The sequence below is a fragment of the Rhipicephalus microplus genome, chromosome 2, assembly GCF_043290135.1.
Source record: "Rhipicephalus microplus isolate Deutch F79 chromosome 2, USDA_Rmic, whole genome shotgun sequence".
Taxonomy (NCBI): domain Eukaryota; kingdom Metazoa; phylum Arthropoda; class Arachnida; order Ixodida; family Ixodidae; genus Rhipicephalus; species Rhipicephalus microplus.
Window position 1 is genome coordinate 284,774,447 of NC_134701.1, and position 9,646 is coordinate 284,784,092.

The following is a 9,646-nucleotide window of genomic DNA, read 5'->3' on the forward strand; positions in this document are numbered from 1 at the left end:
TGTTGTATAGAATAACTGATCGCTATCCTCTACGCTCCTGGAACCTTAAAGCTATGGCCATTGTCTCCGCCTTTACATAATTACAACATAATTACTGTCGACAACAGTAATTATGTGTCTCTGCGAATCGTAACTGGCTGCATCGACGTATGCGACGCTAGAAGCTGAGCCGAACTGGTGTCGGAGACAGCTTACCCTAGCAGTTTACGTCGCTCAAGGCGAAAGTCGTGATGAATATTTTGGGGCACCGGTGCGACTGGGATTTGCCTGCGGACCTCTTGAGCTATGTCGACCTGCTCCTCATCAATCTCCTGTGGATGGGGCGAGATTCCTATCATAGCATCACCTTGCCTGCTGAAGTTGCACTTAGACGATTCCTCTGAGAGATGAGGAACGTGGCACTGCGCTCAGCATAAGGATTATCTCTACCGAGAGCTAGGAACTGCTCGGTTGGTGTGCTGATAGGTGGACCAAGTGCTGCCTTAAAAGCGCTTCTAACGAGGACATCCATATGTTTCCTCAGTTCTGTCAAATGAGTGGTACGGTAGGCCATAGGTCACTCTGCTCAAAACCAAGGCTTGGACAAGCGAGAGAGCCTCTTTTCTCTCATGCTTTTTTATGATGGGTGATACGACGGATCATTCTGTCCATTTGTTTAACCGTAGCTTCAAAGTGGTTATTGTCTGACTGGCTTTGCCATTGCTTTGGACCCAGAAGCCAAGTATGTGGGCCCGAGTAACCTTGGCTATGGCATGGCCGTCCACCTGTAAGTTTATGTCGCCGTTACTCCTGTAATACTTATTGTGTATTCTTATAAGTTCAAATTTTTCGGGAGCGCAGCCCAGTACACTATTCTTTTCAAACTCCGCCGCAGCTGTCGCAGCAGCTGGAGAGTCTGCTCTTTCAGCGCCAGTGATCCCTTCGTAGCCCTGAGAGTGATGTCGCGCGCATACAATGTATAGCCAAGGTGCGGGATTGCTTCGAGCTTGTGAGCAAGTCTGCGCATAGCGATGTTGAAGAGCAAGGAGGAGATCACTTCCCCTTCGTGTGTGCCTTTATTCGGCATCGAGAATGGCACCGACCTCGTGTCACCTATCCCAATAGTTGCCATGCAGTCGGCCCAGAGAGGAAGGATTTAATGTGGGTAAATGTTCACTTTCCGTAGCCGATTGTGTTGAGCTTTGAGAATGATCTCGTGCAAAACATTATCAAGGCTCCTTTGAGGTCGAGGGCCAAAATGAAATGCTCACCTCATCAGGGTACGCAACTCATGACCCCTTCCTTTAAAAGGAAGAAGACCTCCTGGGCTGAGAGTCTGGAGCGAAAACTAATCATGGTGGCGGGAAAAATGTTTTATTTTTCTGTGTGATTTTGAAGCAGTGTTTGTACTACCCGCTTGTAGAGCTTGTACATACACGGCGTAAGTGAAACGAGCAGCAGGGCTCTGAGTGCAGGTGTTTTACCTGGTACAGTTAATATTTCGACTTGCTTCCTCTCCGGAAGAACGTGACCTTGGGACCAGCAGTGGTCGTTAAAAAAATCGCAGCATATCCACAGAATGAAGGATGATGAGTGGGGCGAGGTGTGCGTTAGCCCTTCTGTGCTTCCATCCGTCCGTCCGTTCGTTCTTGCTTCCGTCCATCCGCGGGACCATTCGTGCGTTCATTCATGCGTCCGTCCGTCTGCCCATGCGTCTGCCCATGCGTCCGTCCATGAGTCTGTCCATCCATCCATCCATCCATCCATCCATCTGTCTGTCTGTCTGTCTGTCTGTCTGTCTGTCTGTCTGTCTGTCTGTCTGTCTGTCTGTCTGTGCGTCCATCCGTCCGTCCGCCTGTCCGCTAGTCTGTCTGTCTGTCTGTCTGTCTGTCTGTCTGTCTGTCTGTCTGTCTGTCTGTCTGTCTGTCTGTCTGTCTGTCTGTCTGTTTGTACGTCCATTCGTCCGTCCGCCTGTCCGCTAGTCTGTCTGTCTGTCTGTCTATCCGTCAGTGCGTACATCTAGTGAACACTCCAAGTACAGCCATCTGCCATCTCGCATCCCCCGTGGCAGATACCCGCTCTAGAGCGGGTATGTGCCACCAGTGGCTACGTACTACTTACATACAAAGGATGGACAGACCCACGCCTTAAGGAGCTTCGCCCCTAAAATGCGGCATTTCTTTTCATCAATAACTTTTGAGAAATTACAGAGATTCAGTCGAAAATAATGACCTTCTGAAATAACATGTTGCGAAAGACGTATTTTGTACGCAGTTAGGCTATGGGATGTTATGATTGTGCCCCCCCCCCACCCTTCCCCTGCGCTCCTGCACCGGGTGACAGGCTGGTACTTCAGTTGTCGTAGATCTTACGAAAAAAAGTTTCTAATTTCTAAGTAGATATAAATCGTACTGGTGATTATACACGAGATGACCTATTGGCAACATTGATGAAGCATGCACGCTCGCTCGAACAAAGTCGTATTAATGTTAAAAGTAGTTTCTGATAGCGGATAGAGAGCAAGCGAGTGAAAAGAGAAAAATACTTTTTGTAGCTGACACGACATTCCTCCATACTCTTTTTCTAATCACCCGGTGAGAGCAACGAGCGGCTGAATTTGGATCGCTTTACAAAGTTTGCGATAAGCGGTGCTGCTTCGAAGAGCCGTTGCAATTTGGTGTCATCCAGTGAAGCGCGTGAAGGCGTCGCCCTTTTTGCCCTATCTCTAATTAGGCCATTTGTCGTTGAAGCTTTGTGGATAAGCACGCGAATTTCGATGGTGTCGTGTTTGGTACAGGCGGCAGATAGCGAGGAAGCTGAGAGATCGTCTCGCTTGCGCTGATCGCATTGAGTGCGTTGGCCTGCAGAATCCCGAGCAAGGCGTGTATCAGCGATTGTGCGACTAAGCATTCCAGACTGTCATTACTGAAAAAATAAAGAAAGCAAAAGCAAGCTCATTCTTTCTTTCGTATTATCCTTCATTAATTTGTGTCCGATACGATAGCGGTAATCTGATCGCGCAAACGGGAGACGCGTTATTTCGTGTCGTCACCAGTGTTCCTGCCCCTCTCTCCCCCGATAGAAATAACATGCATGGTCGCAACAGGATGCAGCAAAAAAGCTCAGGTTTGGGGAAACAAAGGATATACATAAAAAATTAACAATAAAAATATCCCATGTCGTTATCTCAGCCGCTTTGGTATACGGGTCAAACATAGAAATGTACCTATACCTAAGCCTTTCGGTAAACTTTGAATTCCGTTGGTATTGACGCAGACGCCCAATTCCCACGAAAAATACTGCAGCCCTTTCGCGGTGTTACCTCGAGGGATTCCGATATTACACTGCACCCTTGCAACCATTTTCTTGGGCGACCTCGCTCACTCGGGCACACATGCACGTTCCTGGAAGTCGGTCAAATGTGGTAAGTTGACACAGATACATTAATTATGAGGTTACCGTAATATTTAGCGCGATATCGTTAAAGAGCTTGTTCCGCAGAAATTTCGTTGTCGGGGTCGCCCTTAGTTGTGAGCAAAAAAGCAGCGTTGGTTGTGAGCGAAAATTCGAGCTAGATGCAAATAAAAAAATACAGATAAACACTGGACAGCGTTTGCACTTTGCGTTTCCTTGAAGCACAGTTTAGGTTTCCACCGAGCAGTGTGTATTAGTGTGCGTGTTAGTTGAGATCCCCCAATTAGTTAGGATCCCGCGATTTTTCAACCCGCACAGCGCTTGTTTCACTGTGACGCTATCGAACGCACTTTCATAGGACAGCAAATGGCGATGCGACACATGCAAATGAAGCGCTTCCGTCGGCTTACAGGGTTTTCTGATAAGAAAAGTAAAAACAAAAACAGAACATGCAGCTGCTGTCAGAAATGGCAGTGAAGAAAAACAATACGCGGAAGCGATGCCATCACTCCCTTCTCTCCCCCCCCCCCCCAGGCATTCTTTCGCATAGTTTTTCATTATCGCATCTAGTTTGAATTTCCCACGCCAAACGCCACAATTTGTAACGCTAATTGAACCTGGGCGTGACTTGGTACACTTTAGGCGCGCGGACAGTTTTGCTTGCACATAGCAATGACACGTGTAGCACTCGAATATGCAAATTACGGGCGTCGCTAATGTTATATAGGTCGATAGCCTTTGGTTCGAGCCACACGCGCGACGCGCGCTGAATGGCACCGGTTTGCGATTATTTGTCTATGTTGTATGAGTGTGTATATAGCAATAAACAGTCTGAACTAGTCTAACTGCTGCCATTTTACGCGTCAGCATTTTAGCGCATGTTGGTCCTTCTGTATTTCTCACGAAGCCCTAACTCACTTTCTCTGTGAGAGGTAACAGTATTATAACATTCTCTTGACTTAACGTCGCCGAAGGAGGCTGTACAAGCGATGCTACGCCTCGGGATTTCTACTGACATGATCGAACAATTCCGATTGGAACGACATCGTGTGCGTATGTGTGTGTCCGTGTTTTATTCGTATATATATTTTTATCTGTACCTTCTTTCTTTTTAATTTCCCACCTCTTCGTTCGAGTGTGAATAGCATACTGCATACTAACGCCAGGCTGACTTTCTATTTTCGCCTTCTGTGCCTCTCACGCTGCTCAAGTTGCCTGAACATTCATGTGCCTTATAGTATGCTTACATTTCTTTTTGGATTCCATACTTTGTTACTACAAAGTGGGTGCGTTACTGTATTTGAGAATGTGAGTGGGAGGACCACAAAAGAAGCTTTAATTTTGTTAAATGATAATGCGAAACCACAGACTCTAGTCGTCAATAATAATACTAACAGTGACCTCGGCTTTATTGGCTCTCTAAGTGCACTTTTATAAGCACTCATAACGCCCGCTAAGGTGTAGGCAAGCCTTTTCGTGGAACTCGTTAAATTCATCGCACAGTGTGATTAACGACGCCGCACAATGAGCGACGTTGGCAGGGAGGAAATCGACTCGAAGCTTCTTTCCCATTGTCGGGGGTCGTTAGTCAACCGCGCGTCATTAACAGCGTCAGTCGAATGCGCCCGCACGAGAGCTGCAGCACCGCGGGAAAAATACGGCCGTGTCAATTACCGCTCCGCCTAAAATTCTATCGATCCTATAGCACTGCTCTGTTTCTACATGGTCGATTTCATTTAATGTCGTAAATGAAAACAGACCGCTTGTGTTTTGTATACATTTTCAAGAGACGCAATCATTTGTACCAAAGTGTTTTAAGTCCCATGTTTTCGCGCGAATTTCTAATCCGGTCACGTTAATTACAGGTCTTGCCAATTGCAGGACTGGGGTTTAGTGTTTAGTACGTCATAGACACCATGTGTGTGTTATTTACATGTTTCGCATGAGCGGTGTGCTTTGACTGGTGCTAGCTACAGCTCTACGCATGACATGCACAACTAAAGGCACCGAGAGGCAAATGCATAAGCGACAATGTGACTTTATTGACATACGCAGAACCGCCGACCATTATAGTGCGTTTCCATTGTACTATGCATGTAGTAGAATATAGGGCAGTAGTATGGCATAATACACTATATTCCATTGCCTATGTAGTGTATTTTTCTGTCCGTTTTTTTTATGAAACACTTTCAACACCTCGTCAGTCACTGTGTAGTACAATGAAAGAACCGGTGCCCCCCAGATTAACAAAATTTCAACACCGAAATTTCAATTCAAGTAGTAGATCAAAAGCGCTCTCAACACTTGGTTGACCTGGTAACACTTTATTAATAGTGTGGAATAGCCATTCTTCCACGTTTTTGATTTAGCGTTTCAGCAGGAACGTTCGCCACATTAGTATATGTAATGGTGCTAATATCACGCAACAATGGTTACACTTGCTTGCGTTGACGCTGGTGAGAGACTTGTTTATCCACCGTACTCCCAGTTTACGTCTTCGCAGACTTTATGCCCCACCTTTATGTCCATAACCTCTTGCCGACATACTCGTTGGTGCGGTAAGATGTGACAGCTATAACGATTATGGGATGCGGCTTACAGAACGTGAAAGGGAGCCGTTACACATATCAAACACATAGCCAACACCATTGCGTGTAGTCACGCACGGCGAATACGGGTTTTTTTCATTGCGTCGCTGAGAAGTTCAGTGATTGCGAGAGGCACTAGGCCGTCGAGCACCGAGCGTGGCCCCTTTCAGTAAACCAGTGCTCTTTCACTGTCCTTGGTCTGTGGGTTCAGTGGCAAATCATTCGCAAAAAGTTAGGGCCTGCAGCCAACATTAAGTGCACGGTATCAATAAGTGCCATGTATTTTAAAACAACTAATATTACAATTAACTCAACTGCAGTTGACCATGTCACATAAAAAATTGCAAAATATTCATTTATTCCCATTCTGGAATAACAAAGGCTACCGTTGATGAATTTGTATGGCAAGAACTGTCTCTATAAACTTGTATGTGCAATGGAGTGTTTAGAAATTCAGGCTTTAGCACATGATCAAAGTTTCTTGTTCTCAAGGGCACTTTTGACACAAGAAAATTATTACATAGGGGTATCCTGTAAAACACTTAGCGAAATCTAACGAAATGTGTATTTCGTACTCAACAAATTTCTCTAAAAAATGCGGCCTAGAAGAATAAACAGTTAAGGATATGGTTTGCATATACTTCTAACTCGGGCTCAGTTTTCTTCAAAAATCTGCAGCAATCTGGGCAGTATTGTCGTTGTTATGAAGAAAGGAGAGCAATACGTTGCTACCGACTTTTGTAACGTATGTTCATTTGTTCTGCAAGACAGAATGGGGCCTTTGAGAGCCGTAGAAGGTTGAAGGCTCTCATATGTGCCTTGCAGGCATATATGCCTTCCATGCCCGTGCTCACCTGGGAACCGTTCTTCAAGGTGTTCCCAAGGGCACCATACGAGCTGAGGCCAATAAATTATCCAAATTGTCTGGGAGATTCGTAATAAGTCTAAGTTCGCTTTATTGTGTGTTGAAGTTGCGCAAACAGGCGAGTCTAGTGAGACTGAGGAGCGTGACGCAGTTGGTTTTGTTGCAGTGCTCACAAAATATTTTTGCCAGCTACTCGTATGGCATATTTGGGGGCCTGCACTAAGACACGGAAAATGAAAGCATGTCCCCCTCCACAATAGCGCTAACGACCATCATGCCAACGAACTGCCGAATACGTGTTGAAGGCTTCTCTGAGTTTTTTATATCTTCTTATTTTAGTTGTACTTGCAGATATCATGTTTTGCTTACCATTGCATTTTTGTTTTACATTTGCACGTAAATTTACGGCTGTTCATAACTCAATGAAATTGTTTAGGTACAAGATCAACAGTTTAACATTACACCATGGCGTTAAACTCTTGGCTAGAATAAAAAATAAATGTGTTACAAGAGTCCCGTTTTCGATTGCTGCTACTCCTCTACTCTATGACCTGCGGATATATCGTAGCTTTTCGATTGTTGTTCTCCAATACAAATGCCATTTTTGTTAGTTTTTTCTTGCCTACAATGCGTTTCAATCTGCCTTTATTATTGCTACATATGTCTTGCATTTCTACGTGAATAAACTGGTCATAATCACGATTTGTTTCTCGAGAAGCATCAAATCACCTTCATGCTCATCGCTTTGCAGTCAAATATTCTTTCCAGGATCTTCAAATACAGTAAAAGTGGCGGTAGAAGTGGTTTTATATCGGCAATATATTTAGCGTAATTTTATAAAAATTATGTGAACATCTCACATTCAGCTTACCACACTTCGCGGTTTTGCATGATGTTTCCAGCAACTTTGGGTTTCCTTAAAAAAGTGACTCAGCTAAAAAATATAATGTATATTGGCCGATATCGATGCCGGATACAGCAGCTCGAAGCTGTATTGTAGTAAAATATTAATAATAAAACTGCTGGACGCGCAGAGAGGCATCCATGATACAAGGAATACCAAGCAACGAAGAACCATTTAAATGTACCTGAGAAATTAACTTAGCACAGGTCTGGCGGAAAGGGAGACGTGTGTGGTGCGCAAGGCCTGAAATTTTACGTGGCATACCTTTTAAACACGCTCCTGTCACTTCACTGGGCTTTTTTAGACCGAGTTGGAAATCCAAGAGTGCTTTAAGAAAACAACACGTCAATTATCTCGTACATCGAATACGTGCCGCTGTTTATGCCAAAGCAAAAAGAAGCACTGTTTAAACACACAAGATGTGGAAGTGCAGAGTAGTTTGGAATGCAGTAGGAGGGTGCATCTTGGCTTGCTTTGCATACATATTAGAACTCGTGAAGTGAGACATCTCCGGGGAGGCTCTTGAGGTAACGCAAAAATACTTGGTCCGCTAAAGAGCTTTGCGCGCGCCGATGCCGTTGCATGCCAGACGTTAAGCGAAGTGAGCAAGTTGCTGTTGAACGCCTCTTCGGATAAAAACACGCTCACTTAAGAGTTTTTAGTTTGTTACCGTGTGCAAATAGGTAACCAGTACATAGGAAGGTTGTAATTTTTTCCTTTTACTCCTTTATTCTCCTTTCCCCGTGTGTAGGGTAGCAAACTGGACTCAGATTAGTTAACGTCGCCTTCTTTTTATATTCTTTCCTTCTCTCTCTCTCTCTAGCTATCGCCCTGAATGCGGCGATGCGGCCTATAACATTGCCAAACAATCAAACGGGTCTTTTTTGTGCAGAGCTACTCCAGAATTCAATTATGATATATTTGTTTAGGTTGTATTTTTCAAAAAGTGGTCTATGTTAATAATAAAACTTTAATTTCGATTACATGGGGCCAACCTATACAAACTAACATAGCGGTGGAAGTCTTGACAGCTCATATCAGGCGTTTTTTGTTCTCTATCCCTTTGCAACACGGCCTTCAGAAAGACCACGAACGTCGTATTGTGCGCTAATTTCAAACTATTCTAGCCGCTTTCTATTAGGCTTCAGTCTCGCCTCTAAGCCAGTGACACCTCCATAGTGCTTCATTCGACATGAAGGGTGCTTCAACGTACCGGGAATCAGAAAAAAATCTAAGCGCTCATCACTAGTTTTGAAAACGCTATCTCTGATTCTTCCCCACGAGAAGTACCCTTATCACATGTCTATACTGATGGATCATCTACTCGAGTAGATGATTCATCTACTCGAAAGCCTGTAGCAGCACTATAGCCTGTAGAAAGAAAGCTTGTAGTAGCACTATAGCAGTGCGCTCACGGTCCATCACACGGCTAATTCTTTTCACATTTTGCGGGCTTCCTCTACAACGTAGAAGGAATAACAGCGTGAGCCGTATCGTACAGAAAACAATTTTAGTCGGTGGTTTCTGAAAGTGCTCTACATCTCAGTGTTCACATTTTGAGTTTCCAGCCAATAATTAAAAAAAATGAGGTAATTAAGAATGAATAATTATTTAGTATTGGGATTAGTAAAAAATAGCCAGAGTACCTACAGTCAAGTGCGAGTAGTATGCGTTTGGTTCAGTTCGCCTACTAAGTGCCTTTACTTTCAAAATCTTGGCTCAAGTTATGTGGGACACCCTGTATAGTGTAATTTATGTTTTATTGGCTCTCTGTAAAGCGTCGTCTTCAATTTTGTTGCTTCAATTGATACTGTAGAATCTGAAACAAAATTTGTTATCTGCCATTTTCCAGCTTCATTAGACAAAACAAAGTTGGAGTCGAGAAGATAGGTTTAA